The sequence below is a fragment of the Lithobates pipiens genome, unplaced genomic scaffold (genome assembly GCF_037356315.1).
Source record: "Lithobates pipiens isolate NorthernLeopardFrog02 unplaced genomic scaffold, aLitPip1_a1.2 Scaffold_23, whole genome shotgun sequence".
Classification (NCBI taxonomy): domain Eukaryota; kingdom Metazoa; phylum Chordata; class Amphibia; order Anura; family Ranidae; genus Lithobates; species Lithobates pipiens.
The window spans coordinates 297879868-297895286 of record NW_027507785.1 but is presented as its reverse complement, the minus strand read 5'-3'; the positions used below and the strand labels follow the sequence as shown (position 1 = coordinate 297895286).

Here is a 15419-nt window from a genome sequence, read left to right as displayed (position 1 = left end):
AACTTTAATGACACCCCAGTCTTAGTCCGTAGGGCTCAATATTGAGTTAGCCCACCCTTTGCAGCTATAACAGCTTCAACTCTTCTGGGAAGGCTGTCCTCAAGGTTTAGGAGAGTGTCTATGGGAATGTCTGACCATTTTTCCAGAAATGCATTTGTGAGGTCAGGCATGGATGTTGGACAAGAAGCCCTCTTGCAGGCCAGTCAAGTTTCTCCACCCAAAACTCACTCAGCCATGTCTTTATGAACCTTGCTTTGTGCACTGGTGCATAGTCATTTTGGAACAGGAAGGAGTCATTCCCAAACTGTTCCCACAAAGTTGAGAGCATGAAACTGTCCAAATTGTCTTGGTATGCTGATGTCTTAAGAGTTCCCTTCACTAGAACTAAGGGGCCAAGCCCAACCCATGAAAAACAACCCCACACCATAATCCCCCCTCCACCAAATGATTTGGACCAGTGCACAAAGCAAGGTCCATTAAGACATGGATGAGCGAGTTTGAGGTGGAGGAACTTGACTGGCCTGCACAAGCCGATAGAACACTTTTGGGATGAATTAGAGTGGAGACTGTGAGCCAGGCCTTCTTGCCCACATCAGTGCCTGACCTTACAAATATGCTTCTGGAAGAATGGTCAAACATTCCCATAGACACACTCCTAAAACTTGTGGACAACCTTCCCAGAAGAGTTGAAGCTGTTATAGATGCAAAGGGTGGGCCAACTCAATATTGAACCCTACGGACTAAGACTGGGATGCCATTACAGTTAATGTGCGTGTAAAGGCAGGTATACCAATACTTTTGGTAATATAGTGTATACTTTGATGCAGAAGGGTGTTAAAGAAAAGCTGTACCTTTTTATTAAATGTTGGTAAATTCCCCGCCCAAGTTAAACTGCAATAACTCCCCTCCCAAGCTGCTTACTTACCATTACTCCAGAGCCATGGCCTCCTCCAGTGTTTGCAGCCCATCCAACAAAAGTGTTTTCAATGCTAAAGAGGTGCCGTTGACCTGAATAGAGCCATATCTCAAGAGAATATCTACAACCCCATGCAAATCAGTGTGAGCTCATCAGGTCTGGCCAGTGCTGAAGAGATTTGACTTAAACAAGCTGTAAACATTGCAATAAAACTAAGGTAAGTAATAATCTGCACAAGGGTTTTTTTTTTTTTTTTTTTTTTTTTGAAAGCCTGTGGCATGCAAAACACACTCAAAAACTCACCCGGTGCATAAAAAATGTACACATACATAAAGAGTGACACAAAAAAGTGCAGACGGGTACACAAGCCCTCTAAAATCAGAGGGCCTTGTCCTGAATCCCCCGGGGAGACCCCAACCCTAAGCCAGAAGGCCATGTCCACCCCCTCCCCAGACTTTCAGGACAGGCCCTGGGACCTGTGACCCTACTCATCACAGCAAACGTGCAAAGTGACAAAACAAGACATGACAAACACACAAGAAAATAAATAAATAAAGTGGAGAAGGAATAGTGGAGAGAAGAGTAAAAAAGTGTCCATTGTGTGAAACAATGACCAGGCCCTGCGGGCAGGAATAAAAAAAGCGTGCTATTGGTGCAGTGAACTTGGTGCCCAAAATCAATGTGACCCTGACTCACAGTGACTTTTAGGCACCCCGGGACTGCCACTCCAGGGGCACATACTTCATAGGCTTTCAAGACCGCCCTGACCCAAGGTCCGGACCACAGCAGCCCCCACCACAGGCAGGAAGGCATGAAGATCAAGAAGCTTTGCCATCAGGCTCCACCGTCGCTCCCATCACTCCTACCTAATTACATTCGGGAAGTACTAACCGCTCCTCCCCACCCAGAAAAGAGGAGCCAGTCTTCCCTCCCGAAAAACTGTCCGGGGCTAGAACTACCCCAATCCAGGCCAGAAGGCCAGGTACTCAACCCTCTTGATCGGACCAATAGCAGCACCCATCCTCACCAGGAGCACCCTTCCAGATGGCTCAGACTCGACCATGCATCGGCCCCCAGTGTCGGGCGGCACGAGGTGGCCCCTACCGAAACTGTCCTTCTGGATGCTAATTACACCATCAGAGAGCGCTGACCAAACCCTCTCTATTAGGGATGGAACAGCACCTCCTTTGGCAACTGATAAGAACAGATACTACACTTGATCTTAGCCAAAAGGCCGAGAAGGGAGATGGGGATGGTTAGCGCTATCTAAGTTAGAAGGGGTGGAAGGGTGGATTTAGCTAAAGTTTATCTAAAGGTATAGTTGCCCTTTAATGAAGATAATTGTGACCCAGGCATAAAAAACTATGGTCAAGTGTTATTTATTAGTAAAAGGTAGACTTTAAAAACTCCTTCACACAGGCAGCCAGGAGACAGTAAAAAGCAGCCACCCCCTCCCTCCCCGACTGTCTACTTAAAAACAGCAATGCAGCCAATCAAGGCTGTACCTAAGTAAAGCATCACTAGCACTGCAAAAATGAAATGGCATGTTTCATTTGGTAGGTGGTACCACTGCCAAATGCGACCCATTCAAGTGAATAGGGCTACACCACAACCGCACTGGAACTGCATTCAAAGCATGCAGTTGCAGCTTGGAGGGTCATTTTCAGGGTTAAAACCGGCGGTTCACCACAGATTGCTTTTTAGAGGGTCAGCAACATAGTCACACAAGCGTTAAATGTCTGTACATTTTCCTTTAGTTTCGGTCCCAGTAAAAATGTTCGCCTGGATAAATAGAGAAGTTGAATCTCTCCGGGGAACACAGACAGAAATAAAAATCTGAAGGTTCTTCTTACCTTTTCGTGCTCTATTCCAAATTTGAAAAAATATTTTGACATTAGATTTCCTCGAGCACCCAATATTTAGCAGCAGCAGACCTATTCTGCAAAAAAGGATGACTTATTATTTTCGCTTTCATGTAAATTATTCTATAATATATTACTTTTTGAGTATATATTCAAATACCCTAATTAGCTGCTTATACGTCTGAAACTACTGATCATTTGTAGACAGATCCTTGCACTGCAGGTCTTCAGGTACAGCTTCCTCTCCATGCAGAGTCTCCAAATCTGGTGAGATAACCAGGGGCAGCACAACCTCAGATAATCTACCACTGCAGATATACAGCCATGAGGCTCAAGGCACAGGAAGTGTGTAAGCAGTAGTTAGTGTGGGAGGAGTCTTGGTTGGAGGAGTGAGAGGAACAGGCTGCCCCGGATATACACTATGTAATTCTGTAGTCTGTGGAAGAGAGTACCATTTGGGGTAGGCTGTAGAGTCTCTAAGGGAGAACCACTTATAGGAGACCTGCATTGAGGAGAGCTGGACGGACATTCAGTGTTCATATGTTTTGACACTGTAGTGAATTATACTGCTGGATACAAAGCTATTGAGGTGAAGAATGTGATTACATGTAGGCAGGTGCAATCTATTTTCTCCACTGCACATGGCACTTGTCCACAGCAGCAATGCAGATGGAGGAGGAATTCGAGGGGAGCCTAGTTCCTCTATGGTTTCCTCGGTTACAGGAAGGCAGCTATATTATTGGATGATGGCACCCCATGTGACTTTTATGGCTATTTGGATCAGACAAAGTCAATTTAAGAGGGCAGCACAGTGGTGCAATGGTTAGCACTCTCACCTAGCAATAAAAAGGGTAGCTGGTTCGAATCCCAACCAGGACGCTACCTGCCTGGAGTTTGCATGTTCTCCCTGTGCCTGTGTGGGTTTCCTCTCGGTACTCCAGCTTCCTCCCACACTCCAAAGACATGCAGGTAGGTTAATTGGCTTCTGTCCAAAATTGGCCCTAGTATAAGAATCGGGACCTTGGATTGTGGGCTCCTTGAGGGTAGGGACCGATGTGAGTGTGCAATGTTCAGGGATAGTGACAATTGTAGACACTCAGGTTGAATTGGATGGACTGGTGTCTTTATTCAACCTTGCTAACTATGTAACTATGTAAGACCCTGGCTCCCAGTTCTGGTGTACATTTTGGTGTGGCTAGAGCAGGGACAGGTCACTCGTCTGTCAGGCAGGGCCATCTTTAATATTGATTGGACCCCGGGCAAAACAATTTTTGGGGGCCCCCTCCCATGCAATTTCACTCTCCACCTGCTCTGAGACATACAATAAATAGAAGCTGGACTTAAAATCAGTTTACTGTATCAGGTCAGGCAGCAATTGGTTGCCAGAGGTTACAGCATATCATTACTGCTTACTGACTGGTTGCTAGAAGTTACAGCACACATTACGGCTCACTGATTAGTATCTAGAGGTTACAGCAAATGATTTCTGCTTGTTAATTAGTTGCTAGAGATTACTATACAGTAATACTGCTCACTGATTGCTAGAGGTTACAGCACATCATCTTCTCACTGCAGGGGAGCATGATATACATATGAATGCCACCTTTATTTACATATCAATGCAGGTGGCCACAGCTACTTGCTTAGTAATGCCGCTGCTATTTACATATGAATGCCAGTTATTTACATGTAAACACAGGGTCTGCAGGTGAGTCATCTGTACACGACAACAGGGCTAAAACTTCCAGGGACAAGGACATTTAAACCAGGATCGTTGGCAAGTATGAGGCAGCTGCTTTGGGCCCCAAAACAATGACAGGACCCAGGGCAGCTGCCCCTTTTGCCCTGCCTTAAAGGGACAGTACTTAGCATCAGAGAAAGGTTCTGGAGTAGTAGAGAAAGTGCAGGGATGCGCCATCCTTCCTGGAAGCCTTCCCATTTGGGTACTGACTGGCCAGGCTGCATTCTGCTCCTTGACACATATGCCATCGGCACCTCAGAGTTGTCAATCTAGTGGCTCATCGCAATTAGAACTTGTGAGTATTTGCGGTTGCCTTCCTGCTGTGTCTATTGTGTGTTAATGGCCTTCTGTTACAATATATTTTTGTTACTGCACTTGGACATTGTGTGTTTTCTGGCCCCTGTGGACATTCTATTATTACTGGAGATGAGCCTCAAGCCAGGAGAGTGTAAGTAACCAAGATGGTGGAGTTTCTCCCTCTACAGAAGTTGTGCATACCTTCACCCTATCCCCCAAGCATGAGGAAGATGGGAGGTGCCCTGGCTAGCTTGGTGGAATCTGGTGCCAAAGTAGGGCTGCTTACCAGTGGACTGCAGAAATTAAGGCAACATATATGGTACATTTTTCAGGGTATTGCCATCTCAGGCAAAAGTAACTTTTTTAGATGTTTCTTATATAGACAAACATTTTTTTTGAGTTTGGGTACAATGTACCTTATCACCATGACTAGAATGTGCTTACTGTATCTTTGTGCACAGGATTGTGCAGTCGCTTACATCTGTGGTTACAGGAGAAGGCTCATGGAAATTGGCCTTTAATGGCATGCCCCTGAATTCCAAATGCACCCAAACAATGTGGACATTTTATGATTACAACTTCATCCTCGCCCTTCAATGACATCACTTTGTTTCTGCCATGCCAAAGCAAAAGAATGCATCTGGGCACAGAATCATTTTCCCATACGGACTCGCCCTTTAGAAGAACGACCCCGAATGGCCTGTATTCTTTTGCTTTCAGTAGAATTATTAACAATGCTTTGATAAGTTACTTTTCTGAGCAGATAGCAATTTTTTTTTCTTCTCCGTCTGATCAAATGCCTGTCCTAAAATAACTTCTGTCCTCCTGACCAGTGGCTGGGTTCATGCAGTGTTAAGTGCTAATGCATTTAGTATTGCTGTATTCAGTACTCCTGGCGCCAAGGAGTTAAGACGGTGAAACAGTCAAACTAGAGAGGACATTGCTAAAAGCAGCAAAGATCTTTGGAGTAGGCATCCGAGCTGGCTCGCAAAATAGATAAAGCAGAACACTGCAAGGCACAGACAATCAAATTACGTTGTTAGGCTGGTGGATCTATGGCAGGGACTCCGGTCCTTATGAAAATATTTCAGCTGGTAATGGAATATATGTTTCATGTTTTATTAATTAGCCCTAATATAATAAAACCCAATAAAATGGTATAATTAACTATGGAAATGCTCAGCCTAAATTCCCAGCATCTATACAGTGTGTCAAATCCACTACTAAATTATCTTCCACTAATAACAATAACAAAATTATATTGCACATCTGATGTTGTTATGCAATTATAAGCAATTGTTTTTTTATGGGGAGCAATATATCACCCGGCTAAATGTGATTGGTCCTGGAACGCCGCGGCTTCGCAAATGAATTTCAGGGAGCAAACAGTATGCTGAAATCAGCTTGGAAGTTAATTTTGTAATGAGGTTTAATGCTTGTAGCGCTTTGAGCACTAATAAGTTCAGAAGCTGCAGGAAATGATGTGAGAGGGGCACTGTAAGTGAACTGGAAACCAGGTGTCTATTCTTATCATTTACGGTAACGACGTACAAAGTAATCCGCCAGCGTGCTGATAGATGAGCCGGGTGGCATTACAGGAAAAAAAAAAAAAAAGCTACGGTGCAGAGCTCCATCCACAGTTTTGAAAACAGGTCTTGTGACCTGTGTAATGAAAGCATCTATTTATCTCAGAGGCAACAGGCTGCTTGTAATTTCATCTCCACCTCAATGCATATTGCTGGGAGAAGTCTGGAGCCAGTTACAGGAGCAGGGGGATAAGAGTTCTGGGAAATCTTGAATACAAACTAAATATTGTTTCCATGGCTGAAACGAAGTCATATTCCATATTCCTGTGATTTAATGTCAGGCTTTGTGGAGAACTCTGGAAGAGGCAGTGAGGCAATTACAGAAGCAGAGGTTGACAATTCAGGGACATTCTGACTATAAAATGGATATAAAAGAAGCATAGAAGGTCATTTTAGAAAGGCTAAATTTTAAAATGGTATGAAATGGTATAGTATACCTATTTTTTTTACCTACATTTTAATACTTTTTGTAATTTTTTTTTTTTTTGGTCCATCCATTCCCCCACCTTCTTTCTCGCCAAGGTGAAAATGATCTAATGATCTTTTAGTCCATTTTTTTTTATTTTGGCACAGGGTTCCCCTTAGTATCTATACCAGACCTGAAGGGCCTGGTATGGAATTTTGGCGGACCCTCATGCATTTTTTTTTTAATTTTGGTTCAGTGTTCCCTTTAATATTCATACCAGGCCCAAAGGACCTGGTAATGCACTGTGGGAGAATCCCAGGCCATTTTTTAAAATTACTTTTATATGTATTGCAGAGACCCGACAATTCATTAATAGCTGTGAGTACTTTTAAATGACTTTTTTTGCATTGATACATGCCCCCTGGGGGCATGTTAACCTTTAAAATTAGCACTTTTGATTTCTCCTATAGACTTTTAAAGGGTGTTCCGCGGCTTTTGAATTTGTCGGGAACACTCCAAATTGTTCGCTTAATCGGCAACCGGGCCGAGTCAAACTTATGTTCGAAAGAAGATAAATGAATTCCGCTTTTTCACACTGTTGGAACATTGTATGATTTTTCTCTTATGATGACTTGCCTAATGGACAGATTACACAAGTGAAACCTGATTAATGAGATTTGGACAGCCCTGGGTCTTCTTTATGGGGAACTGCCTGGCTGGGCACTAACCTGAGACAACTAGGCTTGTCTAGGTGACTAATTGTTAATTAGCTTACTCTTTAATTAAGATCATTGTTTATGTTTATGTTAGCTGTTCATTAGATGTACTGTTAGCCCTTGTACACACGGTCTAGATTCCGATGGAATGTTTCCTATCGGACCATTTTGTCGGATATTCCGACTGTGTGTGGTCTGCATCGGACTGTTTCCGTCAGAATATCCGAAGGACCAAGTTTTCCAACTTGCCGGTAAAATTTTCCGACAAAATGCTCCGATCGGACATACTCCGATCATGTGTAGCTTACTCCGACGGACAAAGTGCCACGCATGCTCAGATCAAATTCCTAGACCAAAGCTATTGGCTACTAGCCTGATCGTAGTCCCGTCGTAATGAAATAACGTCATCACGTTATGTACAATCGGATTTTCCGACAACTTAGTCCGGCCGTGTGTATGCAACATCACTTCCGGACCTCTTCCGTAATTTATCCGTAGGAATTACTCCGACGGATTTGGTTGTCGGAATCTCCGACCGTGTGTACAAGGGCTTAGATGTATTGAAGATATTACTGTTTACAGTTTGTATTGTTTAGAATGATGTGATCACGTTCTTACCTGATTGTGTGTGGTTTATATTCTGTGTGAATTTACAATACAGTCAGTTCCTGTTTGCAACTAAGCTACTGTCATCTAGTTCTCTATAATATATCTGATTCCTGGTGGAGGAAGCTGTATCTTGGAGTAAGCACCCAAGTGGGGTGTCAGGTAGTCCATCACATCCACGTTTTAGCAGGCTACAGTCTGCCTTTCTCATGAATTGAGAAAGGCAGGCTGTGCCCTGTCAAAACATTGACTTTATTAAACTAAGTTATAAAATTACTCCTGCTGTAACTCCCATTTAGTGCACCTACTATCTGCTGCATATTCTACATACTTTTTTCATGGACTGCATTACACCTACAATACAGTGGGGTACAATACACCTACAAAGGTGAGGAGTGACCCATCTCCACACCTCCTTTCATAGAACAATATGTAAGCAGACACAGCACTAGATCCTCTGTTTGCGCATGCGTGAGATCTAGTGCCACTTCATTGGGGGGCTTCTGCAAAAATCAAGAAGAGACAGCTGACTGTCCTTGACTTATAAATGAAGATGACTCTCTGGAAAAGGACTTGGAATACTACAGCATTGCCAGAGATGAGGACAAGGTTTGATCCACTGGGATTTAATGTAAAATAATCCTGAGTAACTATACATTGCAAGTAAGTGGGGAAAAAGACTGACATTTGCATTAGGAGGGTGAATTGCCTCTTTAACCACTTGCCGACCGCTGCACACACATATACGTTGGCAGACTGGCTCCTACAGTCAAATGGACGTACCTGTATGTCCCTTTAAATTTGCTGGCTTGCGGGCGTAGGCTCACCACAGCATGCCGCGTGAGTGTGCCCACAGGTCCCACAAACTCGATGTTCACTGACGGCCCGTGATTGTGAGCTGGAGAGGCAGAACGGGGAGATGCCTATGTAAACAAACCATTTCCCTGTTCTGCCTAGTGACGTGACAGAGATCACTGCTCCCTGTCATCAGGAGCAGTGATCGCTGTCATGTCAGTGGTAACCCACCCCCCCCCCCCCACAGTTAGAATAACTCCCTAGGACACACTTAACCCCTTGATCACCCCCTAGTGTTTTACCCCTTTCCTGCCAGTGTCATTTATACAGTAATCAGTGCATTTGTATAGCATTAATCGCTGCATAAATGACAATGGTCCCAAAATAGTGTCAAAAGTGTCCGATGTGTCCGCCGTAATGTCGCAGTCCCAATAAAAATCGTAGATTGCTGCCATTACTAGTAAAAAAAAAAATAATAATTAAAAATCCCATAAAGCTATTCCCTATAACTTTTGTGCAAACCAATCAATACACACTTATTGCCATTTTTTTTACCAAAAATATTTAGGAGAATAAATGTCGGCCTAAACAGAGACATTTTTTTGGGTAAAAAAAGTAAAAAATATTGCATTTTTTTTCAAAATTGATACTCTTTTTTTGTTTATAGCGCAAAAAATAAAAACCGCAGAGGTGATCAAATACCACCAAAAGAAAGCTCTATTTGTGGGAAAAAAGTACATCAATTTTATTTGGATACAACGTCGCCTGACTGGGCAATTGTTAACTAAAGCTACGTAGTGCTAAATCGCAAAAAATGCTCTGGTCAGGAAGGGGGTAAATACTTCCGGGGCTAAAATGGTTAAACAAACCATTCTCAGGGTCTCTAAAGATTTAAAGCGGGAGTCCACCGGGACTCCGCGTTTTTTTTTTTTTTAAAAAGCCAGCAGCTACAAATACTGCAGCTGCTGACTTTTAAAATAGTGACACTTACCTGTCCAGCGCGCCCGCGATGTCGGCACCCGAAGCCGATCTCTAGGTCGCCTGTCGGGTCCTGCCGCCGCCATCTTGGGTATGGGAATCAGGAAATGGAGCCTTTCGGCTTCATTTCCCGGTTCCCTACTTCGCATGCGCGAATCGCGCTGCGCAATAAGGACGCTCCCCGCTGCCTCTGGGATCTGTGTGTTTCCCAGCAGGCAGCGGGGCACTTGCGGGAAGGGGCGGGCACTTGCGGAAAGGGGCGTAAGTTACGCCCCTTTCCGCAGAGAACTGTCCCGGAAGTGGGTGCAGTTACCTGGATTATCCAGGTAACTGCACCCCCCTCCCCCCTGAAAGGTGCCGATTGTGGCACCGGAGGGGGAGAGGGTTCCAATGAGCGGAAGGTCCACTTTAGGGTGGACCTCCGCTTTAAAACTGACAGGTCCCTGGAATAGAACTCAATGCATATTTGCCTCTTAAGTGGCTGTTTCTCCTCTCTCTCTTACGTCCCAGTGCTGCAACCTGTTTTGCTTTGCGTCTTTTAGGTTACTTTGCAGTGAAAGCAAGGAAGCATAAAAACCTCTGTAGTATATATTAATTTGATTTACTAAACAAAAAAAGCTGCAATCACTTGTAGGAAAAACAATTCATGGCATACAAAGTATCACAGAATGTGTATAAAATATACTGTATAGAAATATAGAAAACGAACTATTCTTCCCAGCAAATTTGCATGGATAATGTATGCACGAGGGATACAGTAAAAGTGACTTAACTTGAAATGTAGATTTAGTGTCATCCCTAGATAACGTTCCTATTTTCAGTCTTTCGTTATGATGATGGAGTCATCTTTCAGAATCCAGGAATCTTCCAGACTGCTCCTCACTCCTTGGAGTCCTGCAGAGCTTCTACCAGTTCCTTTGTGTCCTCAGCACATGGCTTGTTCAACTCCCTTGTTCCCTCCCCGTACTTCGTGTAGCATCACTTCCTGTCCTGAGCTCATGAACCAGTGTAACAAGGTAATTATCCTATGAGTAGGGGAATTCTAGCCTCCAAAAATAACACATGCAACCAAAATGTATCACTCCTATATCTATACAGTAAAAATCACTAAAATAGTCATAGCAACACAAAACTTCAGAAAACCACTTCAGCATTCCACACTTCTAAGAATAACAGATGCCTGTGTTTCCCGAAACATGTTAGTTCCTTCCTCCAACAACAACTTTAACAATCTTAACATAAAGCATATCAGTGCCCATCAATGCAGCCTATCAGTACCCATCAATGCAGCCTATCAGTGCCCATCAGTGTAGCCTCATCAGTGCCAATAAGTGCAAGCTCATCTGTTACCATCAATGCAGCCTATCAGTGCCCATCAGTGCAGCCTATCAGTGCCCATCAGTGCAGTCTATCAGTGCCCATAAGTGCAGCCTCATTAGTGCCCATCAGTACAGCCTCATCGTTGCCCATTAATGCAGCAAGGGTCACAGGGAGGAATTGGGAGGATTGCTGGCTGGATCACACAGCGCAGGGATCTCTCTAACACAGCTTGGAGATGAAACGCCTGCCACTGTAAAACCATGTCCCACCTTCTGGACTGGCATTGAAACATTGTACTGTTCATCATAGGAGCCAGTCCAGGAGGCAGGACTTCGTTTGACAGCATCCAGTGTTTCATATTCAAGCTGTGTGACAGTGAGTGATCCTCACTCTGTGTGATCCGGCTGGCTCTCCTCCTGACAGCTTCCTGGCTGATCGCTTCTGGCAGAAGCAGTGCAGCCTTTTTTACAGGGCATCAGAGTGGCTCGAGGGGCAGGAAGGCAATTGCCCCCCGGCAAAAAGGCCACATCACTTCTGCTAGAAGCAATCAGCCAGGAAACTGTTGGCCTAGTCCACCCCTGCTCCACACTCGCCCTCTGGTAATTTCCACTTGCCCAATGTAAGCCAAATGTGAGTAGGTGAGTGGAAATTTTGAGGGTTGTACAGTGCTTCGATATCCTAGGATAACAGAAAATTAGTGCAGTGATGATTGCCATCATTAAATCTAGAAGAGGACCCAGAACTGATTCAGTAAGCAGGTCCTTTGGGAGTCGTATTATGAGAGAGGGTGAGTATAATCCTCAATACTGCTTTTTTATTTTAGGGGCTGACAGAGGATGAATTTCTTTTTATTACCCAAACTAAATTTAGGCTTTACTCATACTTTAAATAATACAGTATATTGCCCATCATATGTTGTAAGCATTGCTCATTGGCATCTTCTGCAGTTCCTTGGCTATAGTAATATTTGTTATATAAGACATATCACATGGTGTATATTTGAAAATCACCATTTAGGCCTTTTTGCTAAAACACGATGTGGTAAACTATCAAGATCAAATTTATTGATGAAAAAAAGTAATGGTCAACCATGATCAAGCATGAAACCATAAGATTATCTGCTATGTAGCTGTTAACAGAACATTACATTGAAAAATTGGTTATCTTTAAGACAATGGAAGCTTAATTTACTGAGTATGGCATATATCTCTTGTGCCTGCTGTCCCCATGCCTGGTACTGCTGAGCCTGTGTATTCACACTTTTCTCTGATTCCTCCTAACTGCCAAGACCTCATTCAACCCTTATCTCTTTTGTGCCACATATATATTTTTCATTCTTGGTCAATCAACAAAATGTGACATTCTCTAACGTTCAAGTCTGTGTTAAAATGTTTTAGCAGAAAACACAGAGAGACCTTAAATCCATTAGAAAGATGTGTTCGATGCACAGTTTGCAAGAAACAGCAACACATAAAAATCTGCCATGTTTCGTTATGGCTAAAATAGATTGATGAATGTAGTGTCTAGGAATTAAAACGTTCTTGATCTTTTTTTTCTTACTTTTACACTATATGACTAAAAGTGTGTGGATGCCTGATATTCACACTCATATGAGCTTGTTAAAGGGGAGATCCCATTCCAAAACCATTGGCATTAATATAGAGTTGGTCCCCAACTTGCAGCTATGACAGGTTCCAGTCCTCTGGGAAGATGTACCACAAGAGTTTGGGTTTTGTCTGTGGGAATTTGTGCCCATTCAGCCAAAAGAGCATTTGTGAGATCAGGAACTGATTTAAAAAAAGACTTGGTTCCAATTCAAACCAAAGGTGTTCAGTAAGACTAGTAGCACAGCAAAATTGAGATCTTCCAGGCAAATCAAGATTCTCCACTCAAAACTCATCAGACCATATCTTTATGGAGGTGGCTTTGTACATAGTGGGCACAGTTATGCTGGAACAGAAAAGAACCTTCCTTAAAACTGTTCCTACAGGAGAAGTATTAACAGTGGCCATCACTGGAAATACCAGAACACACTAGTTTTGCCTCACACGCCATTAACCTCATATTTTTAGGTTGCTGGGTGCAGTTACACATTACATGTGTCCAGTTAAATGTTAAGGGTTCAAACTGATCCACCTTAAAACATTTGACACAACCAAACTTCAATTTATATTACTCTAGCTATGTCCATACTAGGTGTTTTGAGGGTTAATAGTGACACTCCATCCACTTTGGCAAAATTGATCTTTGCCTGAGTTTAATATGGTGCCACATTCTGAGCTTTGGTGTATACATTGTATAATTCATTTAACTCAGATCTTAACGCTTGAGCAGCTCAAATCTTTTTTGGATTTAAAAGTGTAATTTAATGCTATACTTTTCTGACACCGTCAGTTTGGACATGCAATCCACCAGGCACTTTCGGGCCTGTATGACCTGTACTTGAAGATAATCATTTGGCTTCTGCTATAGTTAGAGCTTCGCCCAAACAAATCATTTTGGAAACCTACACAGCCCTCCAGGACCTCACAGTTCAAGCTCAGGTTTCTAATGGAATGATTTTGTGGGAGGCTAATTTGGGTTCTACTGATGATAAGACCTGGGAAGAGGCTCCAACCATCCACTGATTGGTCTTCCTGAAACTGCCTGATAAGTAGGCTTGTGCAATTCGTTTCGTAACGAATCGAAATTGGGCCGAATTTTGCATCTTTCGGACATTCGGATGTATCTGAAATGTCCAAATAAAAAAATAACGAATAACAACGAATACGAAAGAAATATAACGAATGAATTTGAATGAATTCAAATGAATTTGAATGAATTTGGTAATTCTTTAACCACTTCAGCTCCGGACCAATTAATACCTTAAGGACCAGAGGTCTTTTTGCAATTTCGCACTGCGCTGCTTTAACTGGTAATTGCGCGGTCATGCAATATTGCACCCAAACGAAATTTGCGTCCTTTTCTTCCCACAAATAGAGCTTTCTTTTGATGGTATTTGATTGCCTCTGCGATTTTTTTTTTTTGCGATATAAATGGAAAAAGAGCGAAAATTTTGAAAAAAAAAGATATTTTCTTCTTTTTGTTATAAGAAAAATCGAATAAACTAAATTTTAGTCATACATTGAGGGCAAAATTTATTCAGCCACATGTCTTTAGTAAAAAAAATGTCAATAAGCGTATATTTTTTGGTTTGCGCAAAAGTTATAGCGTCTACAAACTAGAGTACATTTTCTGGAATTTACACAGCTTTTAATTTATGACTGCCGATCTCATTTCTTGAGGTGCTAAAATGGCAGGGCAGTACAAATCCCCCCCAAATGACCCCATTTTGGAAAGTAGACACCCCAAGGAAATTGCTGATGGGTATGTTGAGCCCATTGAATATTTATTTTTTTTGTCCTAAGGGATTGAATAATGACAAAAAAAAAAATAATAATTTTTTTTTACAAAAAGTTGTCACTAAATGATATATTGCTCACACATGCCATGGTTATATGTGGAATTGCACCCCAAAATATATTCCGCTACTTCTCCCGAGTATGGGGATACCACATGTGTGGGACTTTTTGGGAGTCTAGTCGCGCACGGCACCCCGAAAACCAATCACCACCTTCATGATTTCTAAGGGTGCAAATTTTTGATTTAACTCCTCACTACCTATCACAGTTTCGAAGGCCATAAAATGCCAAAATAGCACAAAACCCCCCAAAATGACCCCATTTTGGAAAGTAGACACCCCAAGCTATTTACTGAGAGGCATGTTGAGTCCATGGAATATTTTATATTTTGCCACAAGTTGCGGGAATATTACAAACTTTTTTTTTTTTGCACCAAGTTGTCACTAAATGATATATTGCTCACACATGCTATGGGCATATGTGAAATGACACCCCAAAATACATTCTGCTGCTTCTCCTGAGTACGGGGATACCACATGTGTGGGACTTTTTGGGAGTCTAGTCGCGCACGGCACCCCGAAAACCAATCACCACCTTCAGGATTTCTAAGGGTGCAAATTTTTGATTTAACTCCTCACTACCTATCACAGTTTCGAAGTCCATAAAATGCCAAAATAGCACAAAACCCCCCCAAATGACCCCATTTTGGAAAGTAGACACCCCAAGCTATTTACTGAGAGGCATGTTGAGTCCATGGAATATTTTATATTTTGCCAAAAGTTGCGGGAATATTAC

General features: G+C 42.7%; 1 pseudogene; it reads right to left on the bottom strand.

Annotated features, from left to right (window-relative positions):
* Window positions 1-2022: 2022 nt before the first annotated feature.
* On the bottom strand, window positions 2023-2162 carry LOC143928525 (U2 spliceosomal RNA; annotated as a pseudogene).
* Between the last annotated feature and the right edge of the window lie 13257 nt (window positions 2163-15419).